We start from the raw sequence: 23,516 nt of genomic DNA, 5'->3' as shown, positions 1-23,516 counted from the left end.
GTGTCTCTTTTTCTGATGAAAAATATTTCGTGAGATAGGGTTTAGAGAGAGTGCCTATTTAAAAAAAAAAAAATAATAAAGAACCCCCGAGAAACCACATTACTATGGGCTAAAGCAAGCAAAACATGTATAACTCTTAAGACACGGGAGAATGAATGTTAGAGTATATCCACACAGCCAAACCTACATTTATTCATCTATGCTTCTCATTAGCTGGCATTTACGGATTTCTTTGTGAAGCTCAATTATTCATGTCCAGGAAAAGTACGACAAGTAAAGGTGGTAACTGAGGACGACAAGGGAAGATGTTTTGGTCCCCAGAAGAAGCCAACATTGTCCCTGTGGCGTGATGTATATGGTACTTCACATAGGATAGCAAAAATCCTTGCATTGATCTACAGGTTCGAGAAAATCTTGTCACTATCTCAACAACAATTATTTTTAAAGTAGTTTTACCGCACCTTTTTTTCTCACAAATTTAAACTTATGAAGACACAATCTAGGCAGAGCTCAGACTGGTCTCCAAAACATCACCCGATGATATGATGGCAGTTTTCAGTTGATTTATTTTTGGTCTCCTGCCATTGATCACCACTTTCCCACTAAACTTGCCCAAAACCCTTGCTTTGTTTGCTGTTGAGTTTTACTTTGTGCTTTCCGTAAAGTCTCAGTCCATTATTTTCAACATTAATGATGGTATCTGATGTCATCTCCTTATCACTGTCACCAGTGAGCACTATTGAGTCTCAGTGGAATGTCTTGCTTTCCTCTCTTACTCACCATCTACAACACCAGCCTTAGCTCAGTCTCATTTTTAAGTTACACCATACTTTAGACGTCTTAGAGCATCCTTCTTTCGTGGTGCAATTCTGTGGCATTGCAACAATTCTGCTATTTGAGCAGACTTTTAAAGTTGATACTTCCGTATCAAAACGTGTGGTTCTTGACAGCTACTATTTTAATTTAAGGCCATACTTTGCAGTCAATTACTCTTTTCATCTGTCTTATGTTTTTTAAAGTGTTTCTGACTAAGGTTGTCTACCGTTTTGCGAAATCCTGCTAATTCCTGCAATAAGAGGTAACACCCACAAAATGAGAAAATATGAGGGCTAAAGATACATTCCTGCAGTAATATTGCAAAGTATAAGAGTGCATGGTTTTGTTGGTGGGAAGTCAAAATGTAATTGTGAGAATTTGGAATATTGTTTGAAGTGGGTGTTAACATTTCTCAAGCAACAACCACAATCCTTGTCAGGGTGAACCACAAAAGTCACGGAATTGACCTGTGCTTAACCATCTGGTAGCTTTGTACAAAAGCAGTCAGGCTTAACTTAGAGGCAAAGTGTAAAGTATTTACGCAGCATATCATACAGTAATAAAGTGAATACAATACACAAGAAAAATTCCAAACCAGATTAGAAAAATAGTAAAGTTTAATAAATAAACCAAGACCAAAATGGAAAAAAATCCAATCAGTAGACCCGAGATATGCCAAGTTTAAAGATTTCATTGCAAATATTGATAAAAAGGAAAAGCTCTGAAAGTGGATATCTGGCCACGCTAGACTGGGACAAAGTTACAAGTTCAGGCAGATGACGACAGAGCGCGGGCTGGCACAGAGGCCCAGTAAGGCCTGCTGAACAAGACTACTTTGAATTCTGGTTGAGAAGAGTTGCAGAGCACACCAACTGTAATAAAGTGAAAACACAGCACAAGAGAAATCCAAAACCAATTTAGACAAATAGATTCTGATTTAATAAATAATTTGAGACCATAACAACAAAAATCCAGTCAGTAAAACTGGAGATATTGAGCTTTAAAGGTTTAGAGGAAAGTAGCGCTAAAAGGCAAAAGTGCCAACTGAGGGTATCTGTTGCCACTGAACTTGGACAAAGTGATAAGTTCAGTCTGACCACGATGGAGGGCAGACCGGGCCGAGGACCAAGTTTGGCCCTCTGAGAGTTGTACCTTATATCCTTGGTGTGAAGTCTGTGTGGTATAGCTTTTTGGGGCTTTGCTTTGCTCAGCGTCTGTTCCAATTAAGCTTTGAGGTGTGCGGCGAGGCTATGAAGACCTTTGCATCAGTCAGCGTCAATTTAGATGAATCTGCCAGCTGTGAGGTGAGACTTTGCATGACTTTTTGTCGCTTGACATCGGTTCCAATGAAGCTGTGGGGTGAAGTTTTGTAAGGCTATGCAACGCTCCACGTCGATTTTGATAAAGCTTGCAGCTGTGCAGTGAGGCTTTGCTGGGATTCACGTTGTGCGCACCAGATTTGTTGGAACCTTTAGTTGGACCAGGAGGAGTTCTCTCTGATGCCAGCCAAGGGTCCAGTGCCTAGAGAGTCACCTTTTGGGGATCAGGAATTTACTCTAGCAGAGGCCAGCAGGGCTCAGGGAGGTCCACTGCATCAGGTCAGCTGGGCAGTTGCAGGCAGGCTTCTGGAGCTTGTGGTGTCCCTGTAGCTGGAACAGAAGGTCAGCCAGCTGATCCTTGGAATCACTCAGGTACCTTGGGATGAAGGAAGCTGGTTCACTCTTTCTTCTCAAAGAGTTGAGCAGGCCTCAAGTAGCAGGGCAGTCCTCCTTTTGTAGTGTCCACAGGTCCGGTAGTCTACTGAGAAACTGGTCTGAGGGTTCAATATTTATAGACTTCCTCCCACTGTGGTTCTGGAATGTCCTTCCTTCTCCTACCCAAGCTCTAAGGGATTTGGTGTGACAATAGGCTGGTGTCATGTTCTTTGTGAGTGTGCTGGAGGCAGCCTTTTCGAAATGCAATTGAGTCAGGGTACTACTCTGCCCTTCCCATCCTGGCAGGACAGCCCATCCTATCAACACCTAGCCCCCCTCCCCCTCTGTCTCATTGGGAAGAATACACAAAGATCAACTGCCAACTACACTTAGTTGTTTGACTCTGGATACAGGCTGCAGGCACCAAGAAAATGCCAACTTTCTAAAGAGTAAGAGAAACACTAAGGCCTAAGTCCTATACATGAAGTGCACTACCGAAGACCACTCAAAGAGTGTATACCAGATAATTTTCTACTGGTGAACTAGTTTACACAGTGTACATACCAAACTCTAAACACAAGCAACTTTATAATATACAAAAGGCCATCAATGAATCTTCCCTGAGACCCTGGGTATGACTCTTTCAACATTTATTGTGTAAATGCAGATGCTTCATAGGAAAACCATTACGCATTACTTCAAATGTTGTTCAGAAAATTCTTGCATGGATTGCACAAGTCCCAATGCATTTGTGGCATACCCAATAGCCCTTCATCAGAATCTATGAGCAAATCATAGTAGCGATAAGAATACATAACTTTCTAAAAGTGTCATTTTTAGAGTTACAATTCTTTTGAGACCCAACATGACATTTCTACATGATCCCAGTCATAGGTTACCACATAGTAAATGTAATAAGGTAAGCCAATGTTATCCAATAGGAGAGATAGGCCTTTCAGTAGTAAAAAATGAATGTAGAAGATTGTGACTACCAGGACATGTAAAACCTGAAAACACATGTCCTATTTTTTAAAATAAAGTGTAATGCCTATGGGCTTTTTATGGTCTACCCTAGGAGTGACTTATATGTATTAAAAAGGAAGGTTTAGGCCTGGCAAAAGGTTTATTTTGCCAGGTCGAATGGCAGTTTAAAACTGCACACAGGCTCTGATGGCAGGCCTGAGTTATGTTTTAAAAGGCTACTTTTACTTGGTGGCACAATGAGTGCTGCCACACATAATAGCATTTAATTTACAGGCCCTAGGTACCATCTTCCTAAGGACATTAAATGTGCCAATTGAGTGTAAGCCAATTTTACCATGTTTTAAGGGAGAAAGCACAAGTACTTTAGCATGTGTTAGGAGTAGTAAGTGCACTGAGGCCTGCAACTCAATTGCAAAACGTTTGGGGGGTAACTCTGCACAGATGGCCAAGTTCAGTAGTTATTATGCGCTAAACCATGACCCTCCACTTCCAGGACCTGGAGTGTTTTAGAATTATATCATACACCTAAAAATATTTATACAACATTAAAAAACAGTATATTATATTTGCAGAAGAAGGGTTATACAAGGTTCCCATCGCCATATCTACTTAGAGCTTTTGCTACTCTGAAAGGTTTCAACGCTGTCCTACTTTGAACTAATTTCGTGGTACAGAAGTTAAAGGAAATTTACAAAATTCATATAAGGTATGTGGGCTATTGCTAATTGGTAAATTTGACAAGGGGAGAAGCATTTACAGCACATGGAGCTTAATTTATAAAAACTGGATAAACAAGTAAGTCAAATAATAGATGCAGTTGGCAAAAGGTTTTCTTAGGAGCCAGCCGCACGTGCTGTTGAATGCTGGGGTTGCCGAATACATTGGATTTTGATTCCATCTCAAGCCTCTTTCTTCCTCTATCCTACACATTTAGTTTCTTTATATCACTCTTGCTTATTGTTTTTTAGCCCACTGTTCTCCCACCTTTCACTGTTTTTATATATTCCATTCATCCTTCTTTCTCACTTTTCTGAAAAATAATTTCCAGCCCCACAAAATAAATCCTGTTGACCTTAACATGCAACCAGAGGCACCAAGTAAGTACTGATGGTAAAGAACAAAACAATAGAGGCAAGTCTGAAACTGGCTGTCGAGAATCATGTAATCAAACCATCAAGTCTGACCTTTGCCCTCTTTCTCTCGTCAGACTATAGACATCTTGTTCATTTATTACAGTGATAATTCCATGCAATCACATTTTTCAATACTGGAGCGCACTTACCAGTGAGAGCCCAGCTCACCTGTTCAATTTACACTTCCATGGACCTCCATGTTGTTATGGTATTCAAAATATGTATAGGTACACTTACCTTTTCAGTGACATTATCTGCTAACAAGTTGGACATACATTTAAGCTAATATTTGCTTATCAGATTTTCTTTGCCCAGACTAGCAGCCTTGTAGCTTAACCACTTCGACGCTAATGACAAAGCCAGCTCGTCATGGGCGTTACCTGCCCTGCGCTCATGACGAGCTGGCTTTGTCACAAACAAGCCATTTGCTCCTCCACCAGCGCAGGGCAGGTAAAAGCGGTAGCGCTGAAGGTGTTAAGCACTGACTTCCGCAACGGCACCACTGCGAATGCAGCTTTAAAACCTGCTTGAGGTTAATTCTGTTGAAGGTGAGAATGATCAAAAAAATAATCTTTCTTAGAAAATTGCTCTTGTGAGGTTAGGATTCGAATCAAGATTTTCAGGAAGGGACCTCTGAATATACAGCAGGTCATTAAGGGACCGACGATGGGACCCTGAAAATGCACATAAAATATTTTGAATGACAAATAAACGCATGTAATCCACATTGCAAGTAGATAAACAGGGAGTGTAATAACTGCCGGATGCATTGCAGTGTTGAAACAATGGGTTTGCATGCAACTTCCCCTTTAAACATGTTCTCATCTCTTTAATTTCATCAATCACAAGTGATCAAGGGCTAGATGTAGGTAAAGTAAATTTACAGATTCTAAAATACCGAATTGTACCGATTCGGTATTTTAGAATCGGTAAATGCTATGTAGGGAAAAATTCGGTAAAAATTACCGAATCGTTAAGATTCGGTATTTACCGAATCGGTATTTACCGATTCGATATTTCCCATTCGCCTGGAGGCCCATAGGAATAAATTGGAATTACCGAATCGGTAAATACCGATTCGGTAAAAGGGGGAAAACATTGAAGAGTGGCAGGGTGTCACTTTGACACCCTGTTGCACCCCTCAATTGTGTATGGGTGCACATGTGGCACACATACATCCCCTAAGGGCATGTATGTCTGCCACATGGCACTGAAATAATTTGCATGAAATTGCTTTTTATGGGGATTTCGTTATTTACCACCAAATAATGAATCCTAACATGGGAAAAGCACTCATTTAGGTGCTCCCTACATTAGGAATTCGGTAATTTACCGAATCGGTATTTAAGAATTCGGTAATATACCGACTACTTAAATTACCGATTCGGTAAATTACCGAATCCTTAGATTAGGCCCCTACATCAGAAAAGCCTATTACCGGTCGGTAACGGCCGAAATTCGGTAATTTCGGCCGTTACCGACCGGTAATAGGCTTCCTACATCTGGCCCCAAGTTTGCTGTTCCTCTACCCTGTGTTCCACCATCTTAAATCTCTAACCAGCTCGATTACGATTTCATTTATTTGTCTAATTCTGTATTAGTTCTAGACCTAGTGCCCTCATAGCCAGCCGCTCCTTTTGTACAAGGAGGTCTGTGTACGAGGTCATAATGGCTTGCTCCTGCATTTTAATCTCTATTTGTTTTTCATCGAGGTGGGAGGAGGATACATTTTCCCCACATTCCTCTTCGTTTTCTGTATTTCTGATCTTATTATCTTATCTCCATTTAAAAAAGGTATTGCAATTGTATCTATTAGGTACTCATCTAAGTTTTGTTTCATTACTAACCATCACTTTCCTATATTCTAAAACTGGACTATGTAAAGCTGTACTGTATTGTAATTGCTTTTAAATAATACATACCCCCTTATGCAGATTCAAAGCACATTAGCTGAAGGATAGTATGCCACATTATGGTGAGTGCTTTGAATTGAAGTATGACCTAGGTATGAAGCATTTGGTTATATCAACCACGAAGGTACTGTTCCTATCAAGGAAGGAGTCAAAGGAAAGAGAGGACAAATATCTAGATTTGAAGAGTGGAGAGGGAAATCCTATGGATTATTTCTTATTGCCCTCACACACCCCTAAAGATGTCTGGCTTCATCATTGGGCATTGCTCTTCAACACCCGGCGCTGCAGCTACCTACAGACCCCACAAAGGGTCACTTTGGCGGAGATCTTTTGTCGCTTTATGCCGTATGATCCACGGCGTGAGTGTGAGGGTGTAGTGAACATGTAGGGTGGCATTATCTAAGGGAACGAGAAATGAAACTGTCTAGTTGAAATCAAGTAAATATTTAATGTGCAGGTTCTACTGGCAGGATTAGAAAGACCCAAAAATTGGTTACATTTCCTGGCAGGACATAATGTGCCCAAGTAGCTGTGACTAAATCAAATGTAGTGTAATCAGGTGGACATGTTTTGCGCCTATTGGTCCAGATTGGATCCATGGTGCTTCATCAGGACCGATAAAAGATTGTTGATGAACCTTCCCCACACCTATGTTGTGATCTAGTATTCTACAGTTGTATAATACCTGGTGTAGATGTGGAAAAATTACGCTCATCCAGATACCGTCCGCAGGAAGCAGTGTCGGATGCTAAGAGCGCTGGGGTAGCTGCCTGATTGGCCCCAGCATACCGTAGCCTCAGCAAGGGACTGGAAAGCATCCCATCCCATTGCAACGGATTGGTGACAGCCATCTTAAAAGTGGTGACCGGATATTGGGTCAGTATGTATTTTTTTACAGATATTGAGGCTGGATGGGGACAAGCAGGGTAGATGTAGGCAAGAAGCTACCCATACTCATATTGTGTCCCCTAAAGTCAGATTGGAATAGAATGTAATAAAAATCATAACAATAGGATGTATTAAATCCTAGGTTCACCAAACAACTTTGGCTGAACCTCTACCACACAGACTAAGAGTTCTTATTTCATCCGCCCCATCTCTACATTTAAAGATGGCCGCCATAATGGACCTGGCTATGAGTACTCCTCTCCACCATTCTGTTTCCAACATGCAATAGGATTACACTGCATATATTTACAGCCCTTCCATACAATATATACCTCCTGTGGGCATCAATAAATATATTGCACGCCATATGTTTATCAAATAACCTTGTATTTACCTTTTATCCACACAGAATAAACAGCCTATTGTGCATCAACCGGATCTGCATCTTTAAATATGGCTTGCAAAAATGCACTTGCCATTTGGTGTCATGCTTGTGTGACAATGTCTTGCTCTTAGGTAGCTGTGCCCTAGGCAAGTGTATGTAAATTAAGAAGCAAAATGTAAAATTAAAACTTTAAAAATTTTAAGTAAATGTGAAGGAACTTGAAATTGGAGGTTAAAAATTAGGTTAGTATCTTCAGATTGATTTGTGGGAGCAGTGCAAATGCATCATACCAAATATATTATGGATGATGAGTGACCTCAACTGAATTTAGAAAAGCTCCAACCTTCAAGTAACATTAACATTTAGATTTGTTTATATTTATTTGTGAATTAAATAAAACATTCATCATTTGTCTATTTGTTTGATGAATGCTTTTTTCTGTATTTTTTTGTATATTGTTTTGCAGTTCATTTAATCAAAAATGCTTAGCCAGGGTCCCCATTCAGTGACTGTGATAGGTCCCTGGATTCAAATAATGTTTCAGTGGGGGTCCCTGGGTTCCCGTTATGAGTAAGTGGGGGGTCCACAGAAGTCAAAAGGTTAAGAACTATTACCTTATATAATCTCCCCGAAGTGACAGGCTAATGACACGCAGTACTGTAGTCAGGGTAAATAATCTAATGCCATACAGGACCAACGTGGAGTAATGTAGAGGTCGGCAGAGGAGAAACATAACTATAGTAAATGATCTTTTGGAACTTTGCAGGTTTGGCTAAAAAGCAACCCGCAGGACTGAATGGTAAAGCTCTATGGAGTCAACCATGAGTAAAGGACATTATGGAATGGATGCAGATAACCATCATATGTGATGTTAGGAGTCTACAGGATTGATGAATAATAACCCATAAGTATGCACAGGAGAAACTCAGCCATAGTGAATGTTCTTAGTTGTTTACTTACTACTGATAGGGGGGTCAATCCGTGGGTTAGTCATCCAGGACATCAAGCGCACAATTGAAAATGCGGATGCGGAAACAAAGAATGTAGAAAAGACAAATTTGACAAGGTATGAATCAGAAAGTCTATGATAGAATTTCCAGCTAAAACAAATTAAATTTCAGCCATTTGATATGAAGAATTAGTAGCGCAAGCAAAATGTCAGACATTGCATGGCGACAGTACTCTCAGGAGCAAGAGAAGAGCATCACACAACAAGCGTAGTGTTGAATAACCAGAATAAATGCCCTATAGCTTACACTTCTTACTTTTCATTTACCTTAAGCTGTACTTACAGTCCACCCTCAGACTGAGCCACTTTTCTTCTCCCTTAATTGTAACTGGGATTCCATTCTTCTCTCGAGCCAATGAGTGGCAACATTTTTTAACAGGTGATATCTAATCTTCATAGTGTATGGGTGCCTTAAAAAAGGTGCAATTAAGTTTCTTCAACACAGCAGTGCACCCTTCCCCTAATAATCTATTGTTAGTTCTCGATATCTGGGTTAATAGTGATGCCTTTATTTTTCAATGCACCTTTTGAGTCTGGCCTAAAACATTTTGTGTTGCCTTGCAAGATTTGTGTTTTCCCTATACAAATCATGATGAAATTACACACCTATAGAAGGCTTTTAGTCAACCCCAAACCTCTTTATCCATTAAGCCATTCAAATGTCACTCAAATTATGCTTCCTCCCACTACAAAACATGTATTAATTCACCTAAAAGATAGCCACCCCCCCCACAAGATTACAAATTTGGAGGTACTTGCATTTACCAGGGACTGCTATTAACTGTATATGGTAGGGTGTTATCGCTTACTTTGAAAAGAATCACGAAACTTATTAAAAGTTGCAATATTGATTCATAATAAACCAGCTTTGACATGTTTACTGATCCTATGGAAGGTAAGCACTAATCAATAAAATAGCAAAGGTCTATGTACAAGTTTATATGTGGAAGCCACACACCCTCAACTTTGTGGAGGACATTTGAAGCAGCTGCACCGGACTCAAGAGGAACATCTAGTAATAACACAAAGTACAGCAGCTTTGTGAATGACTTTTCAGGCTCTTGCCTTTTGACTCCAGAGGAACATCTAGTAAAGCCTTCACGCACTACAGCTTTGTGAATGTCTTGCCAGGCTCAAGCTTTCTAGAAAAAACAAAATCATACTAAAAGTTCATACATATATATGAATAAAAGGACCTTTATCCAACTGCCACTGCCACTCACATGATATATGTTAGAAGTAGTATCACTCAGTAGTACAACTTGTATACTAATAAAACCTTTGTAGTAGCATAGTATACTTGTTTACCACTCATAGGGGCACATGCATCAAGCACTTTCGCCTGCGCAAATTGGCAGATTCTCAGTATCGGCCCGTTTGCAAGCTCAAAAAATGTGTTTCAGATGCATCAAAACCCCAATTTCCGATTCGGTAACCTGTTGCTGAAACGCAAAATGGGTTTGTGATTCGGTATTTGGAAGGGGCGTGTTTAGGGCGTCGCTTCCATATACCGAATCCTAACGGTATGCATGAATATTTTGTGACCGTGAATGCAGTCGCAAAACATTTGCATATTACCACCTACTTCAAGTAGGTGGTAACCCATTCGCAAATAGGAAGGGGTCCCAAAGGGACCCCTTCCCCTTTGTGAATGGTTGTAAAAGCATTTTTAAGAGCAGGCAGTGGTCTCATTGACCACTGCCTGGTCTTAAAAAATGAAAAGAAAACTTTCCATTTTACTTTTTGTAAAGCATCTTGTTTTCCTTTAAGGAAAAGGGTCTGCTTTACAAAAAAAAGATTGCTTTATTTAAAAGCAAACACAGACATGGTGGTTTGCTGACCTCAGCAGGCCACCATCCCCGTGATTTTTGCTATTCAGAGGGGTTCGCAAATTGCGATTTAGCTTATTAACATTAATGAGGTAGAGCAATTTGCGACCCCCTAGGAATTGCAATCTGAAAATCTTTCAGTTTCATGCATAGTAAATTGCGATTACCTAATTGCAATTCTCAGGAATTCGCCATTAGGTATTTGCAATTTACAATTGTTATGCATGTGCCCCTTAAACTCTTAGAAAACACCCTCACTGGATGAATTCATCAGTGATGCCATTTGAGATGTCATGAGGGATGTCACTGACCATGTCATGAGTGATGTAATACATGCGGTCATAAGCAGTGAATTGCAGGGCATAATTTATAGTTAGCTCAGGTAACTATAACTGTTGGAAGCAGAGTGTTTGCTCTGACTTGGCGGAAGCTGTCAAAGCTCTCACCAAGTCAGAGCAACCAGCTATGTCCATGGGGTGAGGGTGGGGAGGGGCAGGGCCTCCCCAGAACTTAACATTATTGGCTCTGGGAAGGGGGCCACGTGGCTTTGAACTGCACGGGCCGGCCCTGGGGAGATGGTGGTCCCCGCGGCCGTATATGGCGCGGTGAGTGAGGCTGTGTGGCCCCCCCTCCATGTCTTAATTTTGTATTTGGCCCATGTGTATATGTAGCCCCAGACAGGTGGTGGTCCCCGGGGCTTAAAAATGCCCTTGGAGGAGGGCCACATGCACCCCCCTCCAATATATTTTTTTAACTCTGCATTGACCCCTGGACCTGGGCCACCTGGGCACTTTAGTGTAAACAAGTGCAGTAGACCGCGCTTGCTTTTTTTTCTCAATTTTGCAGCAAATTCACTGATCCACACACGATTTTGTGGCACAATTTAAAAAACATTTTTTTTAAACACAGCGGGGTCCCTCTGGGAGCCCTCTGCCACATCTATTGGTTCAGGGTATTCCTACCCTGTCTCCTTTTCTATATTTTCAATGTTTTAGTGGGACTCTGCTAGAGTGGAGTCTCAAGATGGTTACCAACAATTTCTGGTTGAAGTGTTGGCAGCCAATCAGATTACATCACGGGGATAGTCTTATTCGCAGAGGATCCCATCTCTGGATTTACAAATTTGGATTTCGGTTAATATTTCTAAAACTACTGAAGACATTTACTCCAGAATACCAAAAGGCACTACTCTGGACCAAGATCTAACTTTCTGACAAATTTGGTGTATTTCTGTCCAGTGATTTGGGCAGTAGTCTGGCCTAAAGTCTCTATGGGAATTAATAGGAGGAAAACATGTTTTGGGATCCACCTCTTTTTCTCTGCCCCAGCTTGATGGACCACCCTGAAACTTTCAAGACAACAGCTGCAGTGAATGGCAAATTCGTTATGAAAATTTTGTGTGGATTCATAAAACGGTGCCAAAGCTATAAGCAAAACAAAAAACACTTTTCCTGTGGAAACTAGGTCCTAACTAGGTAATATATTTAAAAAAATGATATATATATATATTTTCACTGAAGAAAACAAAAGGTTAAAGGTGTTATAATTAAGTGAAATGTTCAGTGATAACATCATTTTTCAAATGCTAATAAAACCCTGAAAATGACCAGTTATAGTATAGTAACTATAGGGCAGATGTTGCAAGCATTTTTGCGTTTGCAAAAGGGCAGATTAGTTTGCGAACATAAAAATTGCTTTTCCGAAGCAGCAAACCAAATTTTGTTATTTGGTAACCTGTAACCGAATCGCAAAATGGGTTTGCGATTCGGTATTAGGAAGGGCAGTGTTTACGGCGTCCCATCCTAATACCGAATCGCAACATTTTGTGACTGCAATTGCGGTCGCAAAAGATTCGTATATTACCACCAACTTCAAGTAGGTTGTAACCCATTCGTAAATGGGAAGCTCCCCAATGGACCCCTTCCCCTTTGTGAATGTTTGTAAAACTATTTTTAAGATCAGGTAGTGGTCCCACTGACCACTGCCTGCTCTTAAAAAAATGAAAAGAAAACTTTTCATTTTTCGTTTTGTAAAGCATTTCGTTTTGCTTTACAAAAAAAACTATTGCTTTATTGAAAAGCAATCATGGACTGAGATCAGCAGACCACCATCCCCGTGATTTTTGCGATTCCTAGGGGTTAGCAAATTGCGACCTACCTCATTAATTTTCATGAGCTAGGTCATTTGCGACCCCTTAGGAATCGCAAAAGGTGTACTATACACCTTCATATATTGCATTTTGCTATTCCTTTAATGCGAATCCTTGTGATTAGCAAAGAAGGAATAGCAAAATACGGGCTACATACATATATATATATATATATCTTCACACGCCGGTTCCTGGTTTCCCAGCCTTGCGAGCGCTCGGTGTGGGTGCGTTCCCTACGGCGGAACCTCGCCGTTCAATATTCGTCACTCCTTCGAAAATACGAAAGTAATGGGCGCACACGCGCTGCCTTTCCACAATTAGATTTATTAATTATTTCAGCATGAAAACAAACAAACGATCTACGCGTTTCAGTGCTCCTGGCACCTTGCAGCAAGGTGCCAGGAGCACTGAAACGCGTAGATCGTTTGTTTGTTTTCATGCTGAAATAATTAATAAATCTAATTGTGGAAAGGCAGCGCGTGTGCGCCCATTACTTTCGTATTTTCGAAGGAGTGACGAATATATATATATATATAAAAGTAACTATAACTCGTGCTCCCATCATGCATAGTTTTCTCATCAACAATTTCACTGCACATGTTGCAGGGATATTATCAATGATTTCATAGAAGACATCATGAGTAATGTAATATGTGGGGTAATTATCAGTGCTTGGGGAGGGCGTGAGTTATAGTTACCTTAGAGCTAGACTTATAGTTACTTGAGCTAACTAAAACTAGAAAGTTTCTGTATTTTTTTAAAACGCTATGTTCTTACAGAACAATGAGCTAACTATTACGTTATTTTAACCACTTGTTTATCAATGACTTTCTGTTCTTTTTTTTTTTAAAGAAGAGTATTATTTAATTAACATGCATAAATCCAACCACCTGTTGCACACGGTCTATGGCTGTGCGATGTGGGGCGTTAGCTGCAGGGACTGGCTTCCAGCCAACCCCCCTCCTCGCATGCAGCCAACCCTACACTGTGCAGTGGTGGTTAGACCACAAGTCTTGGCCTGCTGCCAGGCCCTATAGCTAGCTCCCCTAAAGGCAGCTACCCCACATGGCGCAGGGCCTTCAGTTGTGCATGGCGGGGGTTGACGGCAGGGCCTGTGTCTGACCACATCATCCCCAAGGGCCTTTTTTTTTTTTTTTAAAGGACAGGGGGGCCTTTTTCCCAAGAGAGCCAACCACCGAGTCCAAAACTTACAAAAAAAGTGTGTGGGGGGGGAAGCCTAGCCCCCCTCCCTGAGTCTCTCCTGGTAATGTTTACAAAGTTCTGCGGATAAGGAAACTGTTGCTCAGTGGTGGAGCGTGATCTTCCTGCCAAAACAGGTTACTTCGTATCTCTTTGGATATTTAATGGACAGTTAAATAAAACAGGAAGTGAACCCATTTGAATCAACAATGTCAAGGGGACCTGCAAAGTAAGGGATCAGTATCTAGGTGTTTGCGTGTGTACAGTCAGGTGCAGTTTAGTTAAGCTGATTGAGAGTTGTCATGAGACATGCATGCAGGGACAGCTACTCCATAATTGTGGAGGAGCATCGCCCCACTGGTCAGTCAGTCTGCAGTCGAGTGAAAAATAAAATGATCGCTGACTGAGCCGAAGCCAGCTGCGTATGGAGGGGCGGGCGGGGCCAGGCATAGCAGGGAGGAGTGATAGGTGCACTGTAAGTGCGTGTGTCTGTATGTCGGTCATCTTAGGCCTGCGCACTTAGCTTTCTCCAAGCCAGCTGTGTTGCACAGCCTGGTTGGAAAAACGTCACAGGCTCCTAGGCACTGTTTGAGCGGCAAACCACGTAGCTCAGACCAATACTGGCGCTGCTCTCATGCTACTGAGAGAAGCGCCGGGATTGGATGGAGAGCCTGTGCTCCAATGCATTAAGAGAGGAGAGCCGTAGAAGAGGACCGAGGCGGCTGTGTCATTAGGTATGTTTTTTTCAATGTATTTTTCCTCCTAAACCCCATCCCCACTTTAGTATTGTGGGTAGGCGCCACTTTATGCATGACTCAAAATAGACTGGAAAAACCAGGAACCTGCCTGTATATGCTGGATCCCCTGTACGTGCGAGGACAGAAGGAGAGATACTAAATGGCCAGAAATAATTAAAGGTGGTGCTCTCTCAGGCCTTGGTCACAAGTGTCTGATCTGCATTCACAGTGGATCATCTGTGAGGCTGTCCGCATCCTTCGCATGTAGACAGATAGAATGGGATCCATGAATGTTTGCAAGTACCCAGGGTTGTCAAATTTTAACCCCACCCTCATGTGGTGAGGGTGAGCTCAGAATCTCTTCTGGTTGTCTGGCCTTTTTAGGGTGGCAATCAGCAACTGGGAAGGGACCTGCCACAAAGCAGCAAAGGGCTACACATGTGGAAGCTCTTTTAGTAACTTTTGCTGCTTTTGAGCTAGAAACAATTTATTTTAAGTTCTAACACTATGCAGAAGATGCTGGATTATTTCATGAAGTAAGTGAGGTAAATTCATTCTCGACACAGCCAGTAAATCCTATAATTCCAGTGGCACAGGGCATTTGTCACAGAAAGGTTGGAAGATTCTGGACACATGTGGGAAGGGATCCTTTACACACATGAGGATGATATATCTGTATGCACAACACAGCGTAAAAACTTTGCAAGCCATTGTGCACATACTCCGGGAGAATGATGACTCACACTCAAAATTCACACACATAAAGTTATAAATTATTTTTTTATTATCCAACATAAAGCAGCTTAATACTCTCCTCAAATGGGTATAGCGTATCAGAGAATCTCTCTAGATGGGCAGCAGGACCAATATCTGTCCCATGTTATCCTTTTTAGGTCGAGCCCTGAGCCAGCGCACAAGCGCTGCTCTGGGGTTGATCTGTGGTAGTTGACTACGTGAGAGAAGTGCCCACTTTTTCATTGGCTTGTGGCTTTGTCCTTTCTAAATGCTGCCTTCCGATTGGTAAGTAGGCTGCTAGTCCCTCCTTTTGACGATCATGTCTCCTTCCATGGCTATGGCCCCTTCACTTTGTGTTTCCTGAGCACTATTTTGTTTCCGTGCCCCCCCCCCACTCCTACTGTCCGTGCCTTCTCTCCCGCCCCCCACTCCCATTGTTCGTGCCTTAATCGCACCCCTGCACTCCCGTTTGCAATGCAATAGGTCTTGCATAAATGCGAGTCCTATTGCATTGCAAATGCTTGTTTAGGAAAGAGATCTTTATTACACCTCTGAACGTTTCAGCATCCCCCTTCATTGTTCTGTGTCTTTAAGCACTTAGTACATGGATGGCTGCCTCTGAAAAGGGTGGCCCGCCTGCTCAGTAAAGACCTGGAAATGAAGCCTGCTGCCTTTGTTCTAGAGTCTGACAGTTGTGCTCTCTTACGAGCCACTTAGATGACCTAGCACTGAGAGGGGGGAGTATTAATGAGCCCACCCACTGCTCCTGGAGGATCCATATCATTTTTACAGCTTAAGTACCACCTACCAGAATTGCGTTTGCAACAGCTGGATATATGCTGCCTACAGTATATCAACATAAATGCCAGTTTCTGATGGTAGGAGAACTAACTGAGAAACCTCAATTTTGCATCAGTGTTGCGGTTATTGTGTGTGCCAAGCTGCTACAACATGGTGATCCGTTCCTCGATGTAAATGTTTGTTGCAAAAACACCCAGCACACATTAAATTTACGCACGAATGCTAGTTTTACTTTCACCTGACTTAATTCTAGGCATTAAACGATGGGGAATAACACTTATACAGCATGTTTGCGACTGGTTTGCTTGTGCTAGTATTGCGTAGAACCGTCCTTTCCATGGCATTTAATACCATTTAGGATCTGGTAGTACTTGTCTGTGCCAACAAAGAAGTAAGCACAATTTGCATTCATCTCCTGTAGGGTGATATTGTAAGAACGGCCATAAAACCCCTTGCAACCAATTTTTACTGGCGAGACTGAGTCTCAATGACCAAAAAAGGGAAATCTAGCTGCTAAATATGGATGATGCACTTTTTAGAAATAGTTCAACATCACATAGGTGCGTTGGAGTGTGCATATTTTGAATATTGGGTTTTCTTTTGTTCTTTTCTGAGTCTAAAAATTGCAATGGTATAGTGAATGTCGTTTTTCACTTTTTCTGCAGATACTTACTGTATTAATATGGTTTTATTAGATTTGTATATGATGATTTATTTGTTAGTCCCTTGTTATTAAACCAGTAGCCGTATTTGCATAAAACCTAATGGGTGTTTGCTCAACTTAAGTATTGTACGCATGTTCTGCAAGAATGTGTGCTAATCATTATCAAGCTATTCGTCTCTGCTTAAGTGAACAATTTAACAACTAAAGGTGGCAACAATGTAATCAATCAATCAATGCATTTCTAGGCTGCATGGCTACTCAAAAAGAGTTTCCCAGTGCTATAAGTAAAGACTGGGACAGCAAGATTCAAATGTGTTCGAGAGAGAATGGCCCAGAACAGCAAAAGGACCTGCCAGCCTGCTGTGAACGAATGAAGAGATTGAATTTGAGTGGTGACAGAGAAATGCCTAGGAACATGGCAAAGTAGACTAGTTTCAGCATTTTGCACCATCTGAAGTCTTTTCAATGTTTTTTGGGGGCACCCAAATAAAGCACATTACCTTACTCCAGCCTGGATACAATCAAGGCCTAACGCACAATTTCTTTGTGCCGGCAAAGGAAGAAGCCAAAGAATTTTCTTAAGGCACTTGAATAGCCAAAGGCAGTAAGCCGCGATGTTGGAGATCTGGACATCCATGGAAAGTTTTGATCCAGCCACATGCTCAAGTTCTTACTATCTTACAAGGAGTGGGTAGGGGGCCTAGATCAGCAGGCAATCAATGAGGACCGCAGAGCTGTGGTTGATTACCTACCACTAACCCCTCTGTCTTATCAACATTTAGTTTGAGAAAGTCAAGTCTCATCCATTCAGTTACTTCAGAAAGACGAAGGCTAAGATTAGTCGTCCTTTATCCGCTCTCATCACTGAGCTTTGCAATGATCTGAGTGTCATCATCATTAATAAATAGGGTCATACCATAACTCTGGACTAGGTTTGCCATGAGCATAAAATAGATCCTACAAAGTGTTGGGCTGAATGAAGAACACTGCAGCCCACCACACGGCAGATGGAGTACAGAAGAATCATGCGGTTTAGAGAAAGCCTGAAAAGTGCAATCCAGAGGGAATAAGAAAACAAGGAGACAGCAGAATGCTGGAAACCACGATCCTTCAGTCTGTAACACAAAACTGCATGAGATACAGTGTCAAAAGCTGCACTAAGTGCCACCGTGGTCCAGTTGTTTTCTGAGATGCTATACTGCACCCAGAAGAGCACTCTCCATACTAAAACCAGAGCAAAAATCCGATTGAGAGGGGTGCAGCAGGCCATTGTTCTCCAAGGACATAGAAAGCTGAATATTGATGTGCCTTTCTACTATCTTAACACTGTTCAGTAGACGTGAAATAGGGAAAAGGTTGGCCCAAACTTTAGGATAAAATTAGGCTTTTTAAGTAAAGGGAAGACCATAGCATGTTTCCAACTTGAGAAAACTCTGCCTTCCTTTAAGAAAGCATTTAAAATCTGCAACAAATTAGGATAGAGCACATGGTTAATGTTCTGCCAGTGATCTCCACTGGCAACAAAAGAGGAGTAAATATCAGTTATCTTGGTGATGCCCTCGCTGTTAGACTGAGAAAGAGAAATAGGTGAGGAGGCTTGCACAGAATATAGCAGCGATTTAATGTTCCCAAGAAGCTCCTTAGAAGAATTGTGAGCATTATATATTTTCTTGGAATAGTAATCCACCCGTGCTGTGCAGCAAGCTTTCTAATACACATTAGCAGTTACCTTCAAATTAAAGTAAGACTTTCTAGCTGCTTGCATTTTAGCTTGAGTAGTAGTAGAGAGTCATTGAACCAAGGAGAAGGCACACAATTATTTTTAATACCTCCTGCCTTATGTGGCCGGATATTATCAAAGAAGGTCCAATTCCAGTTATCTGTGGTAACAGCATCCTTATCTAGATTGCCAGTGATAGTGGGACTTTCCTTCTGCAGATTGGTACTGATCATTTCTACATTCAGTTTTGCCCATGGTTGGTAATTCATAATCGCAATAGGTGAAGGCTGTCTTGGTCCATAAATCTGAAGTAATAGAGTAACTGCATAGTGGTCCATTCGCTATAAAGTTAGCGGACAAGCCGCTGAAAGTGCCCACACAGGAGAAAGCCACTTCAAGAATATGCCCCAATGAGTGAGAAGTATGTACTGGGGCAATAAGTCGATAATACCAAGATTTTCAGACAAATCGCAGCCAGACCATTATTGGGGTCATCAAAGTGAATATTAAGGTCTCCTAAGACGGTGAATATTAAGATCTCCTAAGATGGTGAAATTAGCAGCGTTCAATACAAACAGAGTGATGGTCTCTGCTATCACAGAACACTACTGGCTAGCAGGGCCAGGGGAGCGATATAGTAAAACTCCTGTCATCGTATATTTCTTGGTTACATTAGAGAAAATATTAGGCCTTCACAATCAGGAGCAGTTAAGGGTTCAACACAACAATTGAAACTAGATTTCAAAACGATGGCAATTCCTCCTCACTCTCCACTACTTGAAATATTTTGTTCATATAAAAAAGCAACACAATATATCAATAATCTTAATACAAGATATGGGAGCAAATTATGGTTCCCGATTTCCCATGGATTATTTTGTTTAAGATTTCACCATCAGAGCTTCCCATTATAGCTTCTTCCTCTTTTTGACTGGTTGGAAAATGATAAGCTTGTAATTTATTGGCAGTGAGCAACTTGGATCTGAAGACTACTAATGCAGCAACTTGAAGCTGTTCAACGGTATGGGGGAAGACTGAAAAAGTGAGAGATTTTGTGAAACAATGCCATTCTGATGGATGCCTCTAACTGCAGAATTCTTACCTAGTGATTCTCTCCAGGTGCTAGGCTGAATCTGACATTTTTTGTAAAAGGTCATGCGTGTTGGCTGAGAGAATCATTGGCCTTCCTCCCTTGCAACTCCAAACATGATTCTGCTCCCCACCACTTCATGCAGCTGTCAGTTCTCTGTTTCTGTGTCCTCCAATGAGGCTCCAGAGCGCCACTCCTTGAATTGTTGAAGTGTTCAAACTGTGCCGTGGGAATGACATCAAATGGTAGTCATGGACTCGCATTACGTCTGTCTTTAGTGCATCAAAAATAATTTCAAGCCTTGCAACAGACATCCTTGATGCATCTGAAGGCCAACTAAGAGTGTGGAGGTAATCTCTATATTTTTTAGCACAAAAAATGAGATTCGTCTTGTTGAGGGGCTGATCCCATTCACCATCTTCAGGAAGTCAAAATGTAGTTGAGAGACAAGTCAATAAGAAAACCCAAGACGTCCAAGTGATGCTCTTTATCGCCAGGATGCTCCCATTTCAAAGAGAGGTGTAATTACTAGTGCTAAAACGGTTCAACTCTAGCTTTGATGTCCGACTTGTATCCGATTCCAGTTCTTGTGCCAATGCACCAGAGTTTCCTGGGATATCGTTGACTTTGCTATAAATCGCAGCCTTAAGCTGTTGTTTTTTAAAATGGCTCACAGTCCCTCTGGTGCACCTTCAGATCCCGCAGATCTGTTGGGGCTTCCAGCCTGGCTTCTGTCCTCTCCTGTTGCTGACTCTCCCCCATATGAACTGAGAACACTATGCTTCCAGTACCAGGTTATGCCTTGACTCCACTGCTGCATGCTCTGCTGGTTTCTGATTTGTTCCTTAAAGCCTTAAAGGCACTAGTATCAGGTTCCATTGTGACTCCGATTTTGAGATATTCAACCGGTGTCCCCTAGGGTGTGCCCCATTTTGCAGTGTACAAACAAAGAGGCCCAGCCTCAGTTTGAGAAAGACTTTCCTGCTGTTCCCTTGTCTTAAAGGCAGCATTTCAAGGGGATGAAGGAATTCTTAGGCTCTGATTCTGATGTTCTTCAAGGCCTTAAGCATGTTCCAGTCAATGACGATGAGGAACAAAGTGGACCACTTGTTCATCACTCTTTACAGCGATACTGGCTGTAACTTGATCTCTAAAATGCCAGTGGCTTGGACACTTCCCCTGACACAGAATTGAGCTGACCATAGCTCATCCAAACTGAAGAGAATACTTCTTCTGCTGTGGTAGTATGCAGAGCTGTGGAGGTGCTAGATATGCAGCTCTGTACAGGAAATACTATGGCCAAACGTCACTACTTCAGAGCTGCTGCTGTTGTTTAACAAAGGCTTCACTGACTTCCTCATACTAGTTGTTTTAAGCTTTGCCCGACTGCAACCAAAACACAGAACTGCACCAGGTTACGCAGTAATATAACACTGTCACAGTCTAACAAAGTACCACCTCAATTATCATTACATCATATAGGAGTCTTTTTTTTCTCTATTCATTGTAGTTCATGCGAACATCTGCATTACCAATTACTTACAAAGTCTGTTTTCAATGGTAATTATCCTCCATATCCTTGTGGCAAAGTTTTTCTTTACTCTCCATTGTAGTTCCTACTGACACTTCCGTGACTTCAGAACGGGCTTAGGGCTTTATTTAGACTTAAGAGTCTTATTACAAGTGCATTATATGCCATAGCACTTGTACGTCTCTCATATTTATGTCAGATTTCCCTCTGCCAACTCTAAATCCGGCCCTTATGGACGACAGTGTATTATCTTAATTTATTAAAATAGATAAACGTCTTTCTTCTTTATATATTATAGTATTTATCCTTGCTATTCTTTGGCGCTCTGAATATAGTGAGTGAGGGTTTCCCGAATTTCCCTAAAGACTTTTGACCTTTCATTGCCCAGACAGTGCAGCATGGTGAGGATACGAAAAAAAATATTTTGCGGTCCAGCCTGGGGAAGCTTTAACAGTTTTATGACTGCTTGGTCTTCTGGTGTCTAGCATCCTCCTGCTGCCTCGCGCTAATTGGCTAAATGCAAGCCCTTCAATGGCACTTTCTCCTGTAATGGCCACAACATTGGGGAAGCCTCATGGCCAGATTTGAGTCATCAACGAGGTGGCTAGGACATTCAGTGGTGGATGTCTGTGCAGTCTGTTCTCCTCTCATTCTCCTCCTACACCAGAGGTGTACAATTAATACATACTAGTGCAGTTACTTGGGCGATATGGATATTCCAACAATATCTTTGTAATGTTTTGGAGCTGTAGGATTCAAAGCCTTTATTCCTTCCATCAAGAGCAGGTCGATCTTAGTGCTAGCAACATGACCGTAATGTGGTTCTGCAATACGAAAGGGAAAATAGGGTCTTATGCCCTCCGTCTATAAGCTGAGGCTGCGATGGTGGCTGGAATGTCACAAGGTTTCCCTACTAATGATTTACCTGACAGTATCCTTCAACTGTAGGGCAGATGAACTGTGGAAATGTTTTCTTGCCTTTCGTGAGTGGTGTCTGCATCCAGAAGCGACACGGGTATCTTTGCACAGGTGGCATGCCATTGGTAGATATATTAACTTTCTCTTAAAAGTCATGAAGAAAGTAAGGCGGACTGAACGCCGCTTATTCTGTAAGCCGCAGATTGGGCGAGTAGGGTCTAATTCTCCAAACTGCTGATCCTCGGCATTTTTTCTACTTTTCTGCTTCCTTTTTCGGGGATCATCTGTCACAGCAACAGGAAATAGTAGTGCTTCGCAAGCATCCATTATCTACTCCTTCAGGCATGCAGTTTCAGCAGAGTCAGCCAAGAGTTTTTGTATCTTCTATCAGATATTTTGATGATTTTGGCTGCTCGCTTCCCTTCCACATAGTGGATCTAGTTAGGGTATTGGCTCAAGTTCTTCCATGGTGCTAGGAAAAATATGTTGTATATAGATTCTGGTGTCCTTTTCCTTGTCATTTCTTTGGCCCAGCAAGGCTTTGATATGGTACCATAAAAGGCTAATTTCAGCTCTTTTGTTCCTTTGTGTGCATGATGAACCTTATTTAATAAAATCACCTATGTTGTTTTTTTTCAGAGAAGTTTCACATGTTTCCCATTCCCTCTTTAATATGCCGCAGTGTGACCTGAATTCAGAACTTCTACATAGTTTTTTTTTTTTTTTTAAAAACCTTTATTGTATAGAAGGCGCTCACAGATACGGGCCTACAACCCACCGGGCCGGCCACCACAATAAAGAGACATACGAGGCAATACAGGAGTGACAACAGGATTTCTAAATAGCGCATATGAAGGCGAAGGCAACAAGTCTTCGAGCCGCCAGCACGGACAGGATAAGAGTAGGTTAATTTTATAATGGAAAAAAGGGTTTCGCAGGATAACGACAATCTGCAAAGTCCAGAGGGCCGCGGTGGGCCGTGAGCAAGCCGAAGTTTCGAATACAGGAAAAGACCAAAAGAACAGTCACATTTTGGCAAAGGCAGAACGTGAGTCCCACATCAATAACAATCACATTCGCTGCTCAACGCCCTCCCACCACTACCATGGCACTTAATAGTAAAACAGCGAAAAGTACGCTTACAAAACTAAAAGCCCTCCGTTACAACAACCCGGGAGAAAAAAGGAAAAATGGGGGGGGTAAAGGGAAAATAAGGGAGAAAAAGGACAACGGAAAAAAGGGAGGAGAAAGTGAGGGCGCAGCGTCAGTGCACGCCCCCCACGGCTAACAAAGCACATAATACTAATTCGGCACAAGGAA

The 23,516-nt window shown here is 41.8% G+C and overlaps 1 protein-coding gene across 3 annotated transcripts in view; it reads left to right on the top strand.

Annotated features, from left to right (window-relative positions):
* MYO5A (myosin VA) overlaps nt 1-23,516 on the top strand; it is a 665,088-nt gene that overhangs the window by 359,500 nt on the left and 282,072 nt on the right. The gene's annotated exons all lie outside the window — the stretch shown is intronic.

This window comes from Lissotriton helveticus, chromosome 3_2 (assembly GCF_964261635.1).
Source record: "Lissotriton helveticus chromosome 3_2, aLisHel1.1, whole genome shotgun sequence".
Lineage (NCBI taxonomy): Eukaryota > Metazoa > Chordata > Amphibia > Caudata > Salamandridae > Lissotriton > Lissotriton helveticus.
This window is presented reverse-complemented; position numbering and strand designations above follow the sequence as displayed.